The 14966-nt window shown below is 43.7% G+C and overlaps 1 long non-coding RNA gene across 1 annotated transcript in view; it reads right to left on the reverse strand.

The window, feature by feature from the left end:
• Positions 1–3804: 3804 nt before the first annotated feature.
• Positions 3805–14966, reverse strand: part of LOC135050080 (uncharacterized) — a 194412-nt gene continuing 183250 nt past the window's right edge. The window contains exon 3 of the long non-coding RNA XR_010241540.1: positions 3805–3977. This is a non-coding gene — a long non-coding RNA (uncharacterized LOC135050080). The remainder of the gene's footprint in view (positions 3978–14966) is intronic.

Below are 14966 nucleotides of genomic sequence, written 5' to 3' on the forward strand. Positions count from 1 at the left end.
TGTGATCTGCAAGTTCATTGTATGTGGTTCACAGGAGGCAGAGCCATCTTAATGTGGGCAGTTGCCAAGTTCCCCACAATTATAGGGGCCTTCGAGCAGGGGCAGTCTGGGCCCTGGGGGGCATTTTCTTGGGAGACAGGTAGAGAATTCTGCCCACTCGCCGTGATTGAGTCTCTACCTCCCTCCCAGCCTGCAGCCAGACAATTTACTGACTGGAGCTATCCACATACAGTAACAGAGTGCTGACAGCCATTCACTGTATGGAAGCATGTGGAGAGACAGCGAGGGACCACAGGAGGAAGAAGTTTTTTTGTTTTTACTTATTCCCAGGAATGGGTGGGTAGGTGTTACCTCAGTGCATTGCTTTGCCCTGGGCCTACAATTTTGGTAAAATTGCCCTGACACATACCTCCCAACATTGGGGGTGATTCCGAGTTGTTCGCTCGCTAGCTGCTTTTAGCAGCATTGCACACGCTAAGCCGCCGCCCTCTGGGAGTGTATCTTAGCTTAGCAGAATTGCGAACGAAAGATTAGCAGAATTGCGAATAGAAATTTCTTAGCAGTTTCTGAGTAGCTCCAGACTTACTCAGCCATTGCGACCAGCTCAGTCCTTTTCGTTCCTGGTTTGACGTCACAAACACACCCAGCGTTTGCCCAACCACTCCCCCGTTTCTTCAGCCACTCCTGCGTTTTGCAACTCGAACGCCTGCGTTTTTCCGCACACTCCCATAAAACGGCCAGTTTCCGCCCAGAAACACCCACTTCCTGTCAATCACACTACGATCAGCACAGCGATGAAAAAGCTTTGTTATGCCGTGAGTAAAATACCTAACTTTTGTGTAAAATAACTAAGCACATGCGCTCTGCGAACCTTGCGCATGCGCAGTAAGCGACTAATCGCAGTATAGCGAAAATCGGCAATGAGCGAACAACTCGGAATGACCCCCTTTGGGAGAAATAGAAGAGGGACACTCCGATGCAGCACAGCTGCACACGCCCAAAAATGGGTGTGGCCTACATAAAAGGGGGCATAGCTTCATGGGAGTGCTGCAAATGCGAGCCACGCCCCTGTTTCATCACTACGGGGACATATCCAGCGCTCTATGAGCTGCTGGCATGCCCCCTGTCCCTCCGTCTCTAGTGAATAGACGCTGTGCGCATGCACACAGTGTCTATTCCCCGCTACTCTGCTAGGCAGAGCAGTGACTGACAGGAGCCTCCCAATTGCGCCCCCCACCGCGGGACACTGCGGCCCGCGGGTGGGGCAGAGGGACAGTCCCAAATAAATGGGACTGTCCTGTGAAAATCGGGACAGTTGGGATGTATGCTGACAGGAGGCAGGATATATACAGGAAGACCCAGGACAGAAATACTGCTGTAGTATTTCAGAAATGGTTTCAGGGATCCCCTTGTATTGGCTAAGACATAGCCACACACTCCTTCAAGGCTAACAGGTGCAAATAGTGTCCTTTCAAATAAGTACAATTTGCTAAGATGTATCAATGTTGTACACCCCTGTAATAACAGAACATGTCATTAAAACACTGTTGCTCTCCTGGGGGTAAATTTACTAAGGTGGGAGATTTTTAGAACTGGTGATGTTGCCCATAGCAACCAATCAGATTATATCTATTATTTGCTAGAAGCAGCTAGATAAATGGTAAGTAGAATCTGATTGGTTGCCATGGGCAACATCACTAGTTCTAAAAATCTCCTACCTTAGTAAATTTACCCTCTGGTGTCTTCTGTTTCCTCCTCTAACCTAGGGCTTCCTTTTCTGTATGCTTTTTTTTTACCAATTAAATTTATCAACTGAGCATTTCAGCTACAGCGAATAGTTAAATGGGCACACTAGAAATGTCTGTGCACTAGTGCCCTAATCATATAATTGCATTTTAATTAATAACCTTGGAGTATTCTTAAACCACTAATTAGCCACTATGATTTGCAAACACTGCTAAAACATGTCAATTTAATGATTCTGATTAGCAACAAGTAAGTACATATATTTTTAAATAACTTTTTTTATCTTTAGGCTCTGAAGTTATTAAAGAATGAATATAATAAAGAAACATTGTTTATATTAGAGCACTGAGGAAAACAGCGCAGAAAATAAACTGCCACTGCTAGGCCAATCCAACATTATGCCGTACTGAATGCAGGGCTGCCATCGTAAATTGTGGGGTCCAGGACAAATGAAACAGCTTGAACCCCCTCTTTCCTTTTCTCACTCCACCTTTGAAGTTTTTTCCTAATATCTGGCCCTTCCTCTAACTCTGTCTCTCTAAACTACAGCTGTAAGTTGTCATTATAATACAGTGAAGCTTACTAAACACAAGTCAAACAATGAAAATACCAAAGAGATGTAATAATGTTCTATTACAGCAGAGTAAACATAAATGGAATTCTGTAGCGCACCATTAGGCAATGCATGGGTGTTGTTATGGGTACCGCCACAGTAGTCAAAACCAGCATGAAAAGAAAGGTCTGCTGCAAGCTCTGGTGACGACCCCAAAATCTAAAAGCAGCGCTCTTCGCCCTATTTCTTACCTTATAGTAAAATTATGCTAATTGGCTGTTACCAAGGGTGTAGCTACCATAGGTGCAGGGAGTGCAGCTGCTATGGGGCCCAGAGCTGAGAGAGGCCACCTTCCCTGTCCCATTTACATGTGTTATATACAGGGGAGTAGCTACCATAGGTGCAGAGAGTGCAGCTGCTATGGGGCCCAGAGCTGAGAGGAGCCCACCTTCCCTGTCACAGTTATATGTGTTATATACAAGGGAGTAGCTACCATAGGTGCAGGGAGTGCAGCTGCTATGGGGCCCAGAGCTGAGAGGGGCCCACCTTGCCTGTCACAGTTATATGTGTTATATACAAGGGAGTAGCTACCATAGGTGCAGGGAGTGCAGATGGGGTCCAGAGCTGAGAAGGACCACTTTGCCTGTCACAATTACATGTGTTATATACAAGGGAGTAGCTACCATAAGTGCAGGGAGTGCAGCTGCTATGGGGCCCAGAGCTGAGAGGGGCCACCTTCCCTGTCACAGTTACATGTGTTATATACAAGGGAGTAGCTACCATAGGTGCAGGGAGTGCAGCTGCTATGGGGCCCAGAGCTGATAGAGGCCACCTTCCCTGTCACAGTCATTTGGGTTATATACAAGGGAGTAGCTACCATAGGTGCAGGGAGTGCAGCTGATATGGGGCCCAGAGCTGAGAGGGGCCACCTTCCCTGTCACAGTTATACGTGTTATATACAAGGGAGTAGCTACCATAGGACTAGGGCACTATTATGGGGCATAATATTAACTAAAGCACTACTAGGGTTTAGAAAATGAACTAAGGCCCTATTATGAGTCAACTGCTGTGGAGAAATGTCTCTGTAAAAGCATTGGTACAGAGACACTTTCAAAATATTGCTATGGGACCCACAAAGTTCTGGCTACGACCCTGACTGTGATATCATAACCTAGTACAACACAGCAAAAATGGACATGAAGGAACAGCCAGCAGTTTTATATGTAAGAAGCTGCTTCTCCTTCATGTCAGGGTCACTTGGGGGTACCACATGGCCCTTCTAATTATTGGTACCCTAGTGACCCACCTAGACTCATAGCAATGTTGGCCCTATGCAAGGGGCATGGATCCTGCTTTATACAGAGCTAGGCCACCCCGAGCTCTATGCCATCATTCCCATCACCTTCAAATAACAGCACTGCTGAGCACACTATTGTTAGATGCACACAACTACCCCATCGCAAGCAAAGTGTGACGTGAGACATACCTCATAACTCTTCCTGTAGTCAGGACAAAGTCTTCACTGTGTGTTATAGTCCATCAAAACTGGAACTGCCCCACCGTAATCGTTGTCAGACTGTGTGGCTCTATCATACCTCTTCTTGCACCTTTAACTAATTGTTGTTGCTGGCTTCTTGTTCTCAGTTGCTGATTGTCTGAATTAAGGAATATTGTGGTCCTATTTAGATAGAGAGATGATAGATGTATGAAATATGAAAAACTGAGCAAAAAGTGAACTTTTAGAACTTACCTACGAGTACCATACCCAACATTTAATCAATAGCACCCATTTTAAACAAGTCAACCTCCTTCCATGCATTCAAACCCGACATCATATTGAAAGTATTAACATTCAATAAATACCCACCCAACCAGCCCCCACATGAAATGTAACATATTAGCAGTTAACAAATAAGATTATTTGCTTCCCAAAGGGCCCTGACATTATATAGATATAATTTACATGTAAAAAATAATCAATTCTCCCCATCTCAGTCTCATAGTCAATTATTAGCTCCCAAATCACCCCAGATTCAAATTAGTTTTACCCTAAACCTAATATAGAAAGTGTGGTATTACAAGATTTTTGTTTCATCTGATATTTTTGTTTGTGATGTAAAATAAACCAAATACCAAATCAGTAACAAATACACAAATAAAAACCAAGATAAAAACATCTCTTACGAGCATTGTAATCCAAGTTTCAAAGTCCAGCAGAAAAGTTTTGAGACCATTAAAGAGGTACACTCGATCCACTAAGTGCAACTGGAAAGTGTTCTATTAAAAGTATAGGACGAGGCACGAAAGATCCACTTATAAAATATGCAGCCGCGCTGCCTGGTGTCATTCCCAATGAATAAATTAAGTTAAATAATCAGTATTCTTTTCAGAAGACAAAAAGTTTTATTTACTGAAAGAAGTGGTATTACATTTTTTAAGAGGTTGAACTATGATGTGATGTTTGTTTACACATTTGTCCAGAATGTGATGCGTCACCGACACATTCTAGTACACTTCTAGTGTACTACAATCTATGTACACTTCTAGTTTATGAAGGTTTCTAACTTTATTAGAGAGTAGGCACACTTTATTATTGGCCATGCAGACTATCTAAGTGCACTGGTTTGAAACCAAGACATCAGTGCAGGAAATTTACAGTGATGTGAGTGCCTCTGATTATAGCTATTCTGCATGTTAATCACATAGCTAGACAGTTTGTGAGATTCTTTTGATATCATTTACATTAACTGATGGTTGTAAACTCTGTTAAACTGTATGAATCGAGGTTGGGAAACAGCAAAATGTGGGTGGGGGGATTTTATCATCTTCTTCCTTACATCTAAGGTTTTCCCTCTTCTCATGTGAATTTTGATCTCAAAGAAGACATGTCACATCCAGTAGCAGATCTTGCTACGGGCACGCAGGATTTTTGCCTGGGGCGCCGCCTTCTAGAGGGTGCCGCCGCCGTGGCAAGATCCGCTACTGGTGCAACCTGGTGCTCAGTAGATGTGATGCACAATGAAGTCACCGCGCACCGCATTGCATTGTGGGAGCGGCACATAGACACTAGGGGTCATAATTGACCTCTAGAGTCTATGCGGTGCTATGGGAGAGATGTCATGACATCTCTCCCATAGAACAGAGGAGTGGCACCAGCGGCCGGAGACGGAGGGCAGCAGGGATCAGGAAGCAGGAGCAGGGATTGTAAGTATTAATTTCTTTTTATTTTTTTATTTTTTAAGCGGCGCAACTAGGGGTCACAAGTCTACAGGGGGCACGGCGAAACTAAGGGGCACAACTCTACAGGGGGCACAGTACAACTAGGGGGCACAACTCTACAGTGGGCACAGTACAACTAGGGGGCACAACTCTACTGAGGGCACAACTCTACAGGGGGCATAACTGACCACGCCTTCTCTGTGAAGCCACGCCCCTATGTTTCACCCAGGGTGCCACAAAGTCTAGATCCGACCCTGGTCACATCTAGCCTTGCATATTTTGCTTTACTACATAGTTCTTTGTATACATTCAAAGAGAATGAAATGTACACTAGAGGACTTGAAGACAGGCCCACTTTAAAGTAATACCCCATTTTACATGTAGGACTTTCACCATTGGCATAATTGAGCAGGTTTTTGTTTCTTAACTAGTAATTAACAGAATTATCGCTGTGAACTATATTTCTAGAAAGGTTCTGCTAAATGTTTTCAACCCCGCCGCTGTCAAAATGGGACGTTTTCGACCATTAATTTTCGCCCATAAGAGAGGGCAGAAATGAATAGTCAGAATGGGAGGGGAAACGGCCCGCTATTGAATACTGACGTGTCAGATCCAGGGCTGTCTTTTCGTATGAGCTCATTGGGCACTTGCCCAAGGGCCCCAAGAGTATAAGGGCTGATAGATGTGCGTCCCCTTTTTCCAGGGGTACCAGTTTTTTTTAAATCAGCCTTGGGGAACCAGAGATATCCGACTTCAAAGCAGTGGTCCCCATCTGAGCCTGTTAATTGCTCTTTCCAGCCAGATATCTCAGGTCCTGTCTGACTTAGAGTTTTTTCTGAGGCTATACTGCAAAAGCTGGGACTCTCCCCTTTTGGTGGACACTGGCAGCTTGTAGAGACACCCAGAACCAGACATATTAGCCTTCCAGCAGCCAATCCCTGCTTCAGCTCCACACGCCTGGTATGCAGTTTTATATGTTCAGTGGTGGATTGCCCTGGCTCCTGAACTCTGATTACCAAGTCCCCAGTACCTCCTAAAAGGTGGGACTCTCTAGTGTTTTATCCACTTAAAAACTAATAAATCTATATCCATGAACTGGCGATATCTTCAGTCAAGCAAGATGCCCCCCAACCGGTAAATTATGAATATTAAACCCCCGTGGAAGTCATATACCGAGGCCCCTTCATTCCCAATGCCCCCTTTTACAGTTTAGAGTTCTCCCTCCCGCCCTATGTCCCACCATCTGTGCAGTAAAGGATTAATTAGCAGAAACTACTGCTCCAGGTCCTACATGTTGAGCGGAAGATAGAACTCCACCTACCGCCCACGGGACATTAAGGCTGCTGCTGATAGCACCCCCCGCCCGTACCTGGAGGATGGGTAGAGGCCCCAGTGCTTTGCTGTACCCAGGGGACTACACTGCTGTTGCGATGACCCTGCTCGGATTGAATATGCCCCAGATTCTTCTTTCTCTGTGCATGTTGTATAAGCTTTATCTTAAATTACAGATACAGTATGACTTGTTTGTGAAAAGCAGTTAATATTACAGAGCTCTTTACATCAGTGATTGCTGCTGTTCTTTATTTTCTTCCACACAAGATATGTCTTTATAGGCTGGTGTTGCTGATCTATCCACAGTGTCGGTGGGGAGTGTTATGTTATTTTGTCTGTCTTCCAAATCACTAACACTTACAGCATCTGCAATCAGCAATAAAGGAACTTAAATAATCTGCTGTCTTGCACGTTTACAAATTGCTGACTCTTAAAGAAAGTATGACTTTGTATATTAAGCACAATAGTCTATACTATAATAAAGGGGATAGTTCTTTTAAACACACATATATACATTCATGCTGTATATAGGTATATCTACTGTATATAGAGTACATACCTCCCAACTGTCCCGTTTTTTGGGGACTGTCCCGCTGTCCCACTCGCGGGCCGCAGTGTCCCGCAGTGGGGGAGGGGCAGTTGAGAGGCTCAGGCACTCGCTGCCCTGCTTAGCAGAGCAGCGGTGAATAGACAGCGTCTATTCAGTGCAGACAGAGGGAGAGGGGGCATGCCAGCGGCTCACAGAGCGCTGGGCATGCCCCCTCAGTGACGAAAACGGGGGTGTGGCCCGCGATTGCGGGTCCTCAGCGAAGCCACGCCCTTTTATGAGGCCACACCTCCTTTTCGGGAGCGCGCGCGGCTTCACCGCACGTGTGTCCCTCTTTCAACAAATCAAAAGTTGGGAGGAATGAGAGTATATACCTCTGCAATTGGCTTACTTGTGCATACAGCATATGCCATGCTGATGCAAGAAAACACAGTCGGCACTCCACAGACTTTCTCAAACGTTTATTAGTGAAGAAACAACATAGGGACCAACGTTTCAACACCACGCAGGGTGATTTTGTCAAGGACAAGTGCTGTAGAAGTACTATATATATATATATATATATATATATATATATATATATATATATATATATACATACACTGCTCAAAAAAATAAAGGGAACACTAAAATAACATATCCTAGATCTGAATGAATGAAATATTCTTATTAAATACTTTGTTCTTTACACAGTTGAATGTGCTGACAACAAAATCACACATAAATTATCAATGGAAATCAAATTTATTAACCCATGGAGGTCTGGATTTGGAGTCACACTCAAAATTAAAATGGAAAAACACACTACAGGCTAATCCAGCTTTGATGTAATGTCCTTAAAACAAGTCAAAATGAGGCTCAGTAGTGTGTGTGGCCTCCACGTGCCTGTATGACCTCCCTACAATGCCTGGGCATGCTCCTGATGAGGTGGCGGATGGTCTCCAGAGGGATCTCCTCCCAGACCTGGACTAAAGCATCCGCCAACTCCTGGACAGTCTGTGGTGCAACGTGGCATTGGTGGATGGAGCGAGACATGATGTCCCAGATGTGCTCAATTGGATTCAGGTCTGGGGAACGGGCGGGCCAGTCCATAGCATCAATGCCTTCGTCTTGCAGGAAGTCAGGAACTGCTGACACACTCCAGCCACATGAGGTCTAGCATTGTCTTGCATTAGGAGGAACCCAGGGCCAACCGCACCAGCATATGGTCTCACAAGGGGTCTGAGGATCTCATCTTGGTACCTAATGGCAGTCAGGCTACCTCTGGCGAGCACATGGAGGGCTGTGCGACCTTCCTCTCCCCCAAGAAATGCCACCCCACACCATTACTGACCCACTGCCAAACCGGTCATGCTGGAGGATTTTGCAGGCAGCAGAACGTTCTCCTTGGCATCTCCAGAATCTGTCACATGTGCTCAGTGAGAACCTGCTTTCATCTGTGAAGAGCACAGGGCCCCAGTGGCGAATTTGCCAATCTTGGTGTTCTCTGGCAAATGCCAAACATCCTGCATGGTGTTGGGCAGTAAGCACAACCCCCACCTGTGGACGTTGGGCCCTCATACCACCCTCATGGAGTCTGTTTCTGATTGTTTGAGTAGACACATGCACATTTGTGGCTTGCTGGAGGTCATTTTGCAGGGTTTTGGCAGTGTTCCTCCTGTTCCTCCTTGCACAAAGGCGGAGGTAGTGATCCTGCTCCTGGGTTGTTGCCCTCCTACGGCCTCCTCCACGTCTCCTGATGTATTGGCCTGTCTCCTGGTAGCGCCTCCATGCTCTGGACACTACGCTGACAGACACAGCAAACCTTCTTGCCACAGCTCGCATTGATGTGCCATCCTGGATGAGCTGCACTACCTGAGCCACTTGTGTGGGTTGTAGACTCCGTCTCATGCTACCACTAGAGTGAAAGCACTGCCAGCTTTCAAAAGTGACCACAACATCAGCCAGAAAGCATAGGAGCTGAGAAGTGGTCTGTGGTCACCACCTGCAGAACAACTCCTTTATTGGGGGTGACTTGCTACTTGCCTATAATTTCCACCTGTTGTCTATTCCATTTGCACAACAGCATGTGAAATTGATTGTCAATCAGTGTTGCTTCCTAAGTGGACAGTTTGATTTCACAGAAGTGTGATTGACTTGGAGTTACATTGTGTTGTTTAAGTGTTCACTTTATTTTTTTGAGCAGTGTTTAAATATATATATATATATATATATATAAAAGGGTTGGGTATGGGTGACCGCCGTTTGGGATCCCATCGGTCAACATACCGGGGTTTAGAAAGCCGGTGGGGGGGGGGCACAATGAAGCCCCTTGCGGGCTTGGTGGTGTGCTGCACTCACCACAGGTTCTAGTCCCACTGTATGGGTGTCGTGGACACCTGCGAGTGGGAATAGTCACTGTTAGTCGGCATGCTGACTGTCAGGATTTTGAGGGGTTGGGATGCAGGCATCGGTATTGTACTCCTGACCGCCGGTCACATAACTACATCCCACTATATATATATATATATATATATATATATAAGTATATATATGTGCAGTGTGTGAAGGGCAGCACTCATAGGACTTCAATCAAAAGAATAAAAGACTACCGAGTCTGTTTACGTCAGTTCAACATTTCGGTGTTGCCACCTTTATCAAGAACTCCATTACAACAATGTAAAGACACGTACCTTATATACACCCATACCACCGATTTCCCGTGTTCTCTCGCCCATGTAGTGACATCATCCGGACACGCCAGTTGCCATAGCAACCGGCGGCATCCTGCAACGAGCACTCGCATCTAACGTGATGACATCAATGGCGCTGGACCCAGTGTGCCCGATCACTCACACAGATTGGGAGCCGGAAGCATAGAGAATGTGCAAGGGCTGTGTTGCTGAGCAAGCAAATACAACAAAGATCGTCTATACTGCTATAATACTGCTGTGTATAATCAAAAAGCATTAGTGATTTATACATATTAAGTGATAATTCCATAAAACAATAAAAGAGGAAAAAGGAAAATAATCCCGCAACCAATGTTGTTACTAAATCAAATAAAGTGCATCAGATCCACATATATTAAAAGCTATAAGTGAAAAACAAAAATAGAGAAAAGAAAAAAAGACAAAAATATATAAAAGAAAAAAGAAAAATCAGATCAAAGAGAAAAAAACTGCAATTTTGCGGAATTAATATGCATCGTTAGTAAGAAGGTGCTGTTTCAACAGCCTTGACGTGTTCTTTTTTATATACAGTATATTAAAAAAATGCCAATATAATTGCTTGATGGTCATGGAAATAAACATGATGCTGTCACTAGTGAATATGAGATCAGAATAAGGATTAAATCGAATACACCCAACCAGATATATTCTTATCTAAATCAGACAAGCATCATTACTAGGATGAAATATCTACATCAACAAAATCGCTCTAAAAAAACACGATAGGGATAAAGTTTTATTAAGTCCCAAGGGAGACAGAGTTCAGTGTATGCATCCAAAAGGACTCAATCTGAAGTAATTTCTTCTCACGGCCACCGCATCGTCTACCCGCTGGGACATGATCGATGATCTTATAGGAAAGTGCTGCTACTGAGTATTTTTTCTCTCTGAAGTGGCGGGCAACCGGTTGATCAATGTCTTGTCCCTGCAGGGATTTCCTAATAGTGGAACGATGCTGGGTCATGCAGTCACTAAAAGTGCACACAGATTTTCCAACATAAAGGAGACTGCACGGGCATTTTATATAGTACACCACATATTTACTCATGCAGGACAATATATGACAAATAGGCATCTTCTTGGCCGAGTGTGGATGCATGACATAGCTCTCAGTCTCTAAATAGCTGCAAGTGGTGTAGCCTGTGCACCGATAGCAACCTGGCTTCCTTCGTATTAAGTGCTAAGTTGTTGAGGGACTGCCACTAATATCATTATAAACCAGCCAATCTTTTAAATTCTTGTCCCTCTTGTAGTACATCATCATCTTTGGCCCCAACAGGGGAGGAATTTGTTGATCCAATACAATGGGCCATAGTCTCCTAGCAGTGGTATTAACAAAATTACTGGAAGTGTTGAAATTAGTAATAAATTGAATGACCTTAGTATTTCTTTTGGTCTTTGTTACTGTAAGTTGCACACAAGGGCAATCCATTACTTTTTTCTTTGCACACTCCAGACATGTAAGGGAATATACCCTTTTTTCAAGAATTTCTCACACATGCTATCAATTTCGGCTGCGGCACATTGGTCATCATGGGTAATCCTGTGTATCCGAAGAAATTGGTAACATGGAAGTCCCTTTTTGAGGGAAATGGGGGGATGGCTATGGGCGTGTAATATGGTATTAGAGTCTGTAGGTTTATAATAGACTTGGGTATCAAAGTTACTGTCATTCCACTTGACTAAGACATCCAGGAAACCAATCTTTTCCATATTATGGGTGTATGTGAATTTGATTGTCTGATGCATCAGGTTAATTTCATTCATCGCTATTTCGAATTGTTCCACAGTCTGAGACCACACTACAAAAATGTTGTCTATGTAGCGACAGAAAAGGCGTGTGGGGGGGGGGGAGGGGGGAATCAGGATTGTCAAAAATACCTCCCTCTCTATTTGGAACATAAAAATATTTGCAAACAAAGGGGACACATGGGAACCCATAGCGTAGCCCCTCATCTGTACAAAAAAATTGTCATCAAATAGAAAGTAATTGCTAGCGTCTTCTCCAACAATTCAATAAAAAATTCAATGTTGGGACCCTTGTATTCCGCTGACATCTCAATAAAGGATGTAACACTGTTCATCCCCTCCCTTTGGGGTATACTTGTGTACAAAGACACAACATCTATCGTGTATCTATCTAACATTAAATCTTGAGGCAACTGCTCCAAACAGTAGATTTTGTTGAGAAACATATTAGAGTCCTGTAAAAATGATGGTTCCATTGCAATCAGTAATTGAAGGAAAAAATCCAAGTATTTCAAAATCGGGCTGTATAGTGAAGACCTCACAAAAATGATGGGGCAACCCGGGGGCATCGACAGGGACTTGTGTAATTTGGGAAGTGTGTACAGGACAGGCACAATGGGTTTACATAGTATATATTACAGGTCAGGTATCCGTTATCCGGACATCCGTTAACTGAAATATTCAGAAAACCGGAATATTTCAGTCCTGTAGTGACGTCATGACGTGGCCGGCGTCATGATGTCACTGGAGTCTGCGGCCAATCACAGACAGGTGGGGTAGTGGGTTTGCAGCCATTCCCTCTCCGCCGCTGACTCCCAGTACCCGCTGCTGACCCCTCGGACTCCCCCACTGATGCGCCAGATCCTCGGGACCCCTCACCATCGTGCTGGACCCATAGCGGTCCCCCCTGACGACTCGCTGAACACCCAGAACCCATCTAGATAACAGGTAATCGGTTATCCGGAAAAAATCCCATATCCGGAATGTTCCTGGTCCCGAGCATTCCGGATATGGGATACTCATCCTGTAGTATTATTATTATTATTATTACTATTTTATATTTTTCCTCATTATTCATGTCCAGGTTCCCGATTCCCAGTAATTCATATCTCATCTATTGCTTTTACCCAGCTATTGATCCCACCAGCTCCATGTAGATTATTTTACCTGTATTCCAGCCTGTGGTGTGACAGGTGAGAATGACTCTATAGTTTATTATTGACATTACAGAAACTGCAGTTCAACGTATACTCTATTTAAACGTGTTTATTATGACTGAAGACAGATTATGAATAAAGATGAGTCTGTGTATTAAAAGTAATTATACAGTAAATATAGATATCTAACACTATTGTCCTGCACATGAATATATGTATACGGTAAGAGCTTACTACTGTTGCTAACAACCTACAGGCACCTTTATCTTGTAATTGTTCATCTAATCTAATTGAAAAGCAGTTACGCATACAAGCAACAATATTTCTGTGTCTGCAGTGTCCCTCTGAGAACTGCTATCAATGCCTGAATTCAATCAGCATCAACTACATTGACTGTAATAAGTAATGTAATGGGTATCTGTAATTAATAAATGTGTAAGAAGGATGTTGTGGAACTAGCCAAGCCTTATTGGGGGTGATTTATAGACTGGCAAAATGTGAAACCACAACACATTTAGGCCCAGATTTATCAAGCATTGGAGAGTGATAAATCCCTCTTCCCTCATGTGCTTACCCTTTTCTTACTTTAATAATCTTCAGCTGCACCAAATCCAGCAGTCTTCTGCCACCTGATACTTATTCCAGTGTCATCTGCTGATGTAGCTATGTTTATTTACCCTGTACTTGTCCTATATTGTCGTCAACTGTAAGTTGCTGTTTTCCTGTTTGATTATTTGTTTATGTACTCTGTAATTGGGCGCTGCGGAACCCTTGTGGCGCCATATAAATAAAGGATAATAATAATAATAATAATAATAAATACCATGGTGATAAAGTACCAGCCAATCAGCTCTTAACTGTCATTTTCAAACACAGCCTGTGACATGGAAGTTAGAAGCTTATTAGCTATCACTGTGCTATTTACAGTATCACTCTCCAAGGCTTGATAAATGGGGGCCTTTGAGGTATATATATATATATATATATATATATATATATACATACAGCTATGGGGATTCCACAGTATGTTTTTGGGAATATATCAGCAGAGCCTTAGGCAGGATTCCTCATGGTGGAAAGCGTTAAGGCTGATGGAAATAAGCTTCTATATTGCCTCAGCACAAGTCTGTTGATTTAAAATTATTAAAAACTTATTATAAAGTCGTTTCTTCTTCAAGACTTCTCTCTTCATTAATTGTGACTTCTATCTGCTCTACAAGAACTGTACTTCTCTGTTAATCTTCATTTACTGTATGTATTAAATTATGACAGTGAGGGGCTATGCTATGTTATATGTTATTACTACATACTGTATTTGAATGTTTGTATAAAATGTTCCCTATAAATGTATTAGTGTATATTAAATCTGCCTCTAGCGCAAAAAACGCATCTCAGTGAAAGTGTAAAGTGAAAGTCTAATCCATATCTGTAAAAAAAACTATTTCAGTTGTTCAAAGAAAGACTTTAGGGTACCTGCTAACTAGGGACGTTTTAAGAGAGGGGGAACCCGCGTGCAGCCTCCGTCTCGGGCCCCCTCCTCTCCGGCAGCTTGTAGAACCTGGCTTAAAGCCAGAGCCTACTGTGCATGCGCAGGTCTCCGGAAACATGGCACCCGCGCTTTGTTCCCAGGGACAACTCCAGTGCACGTAGCGCAAATCACTCGGAAATAGCCATGGTGGCCATTTTCCAAGTGATTTGTGCCCACACTGCAGAGCCACCACCACGGGACTCAGAAGGGATAAGTATACTGTAAAGGTGCAGTGTGTGCGATGTGGGCCCCCCAGACCTAGGGGCCCATGTGCACCGCACACACTGCAGCCATTATAGAAACGCATGTGCTGCTATCCCAGGAAAGCCACTAGGAATATATTCGGGTAGATTCTCTTTACATGGACACATTGGCCCTCATTCCGAGTTGTTCGCTCGCTAGCTGCTTTTAGCAGCATTGCACA

Source organism: Pseudophryne corroboree, chromosome 1 (genome assembly GCF_028390025.1).
Source record: "Pseudophryne corroboree isolate aPseCor3 chromosome 1, aPseCor3.hap2, whole genome shotgun sequence".
Classification (NCBI taxonomy): domain Eukaryota; kingdom Metazoa; phylum Chordata; class Amphibia; order Anura; family Myobatrachidae; genus Pseudophryne; species Pseudophryne corroboree.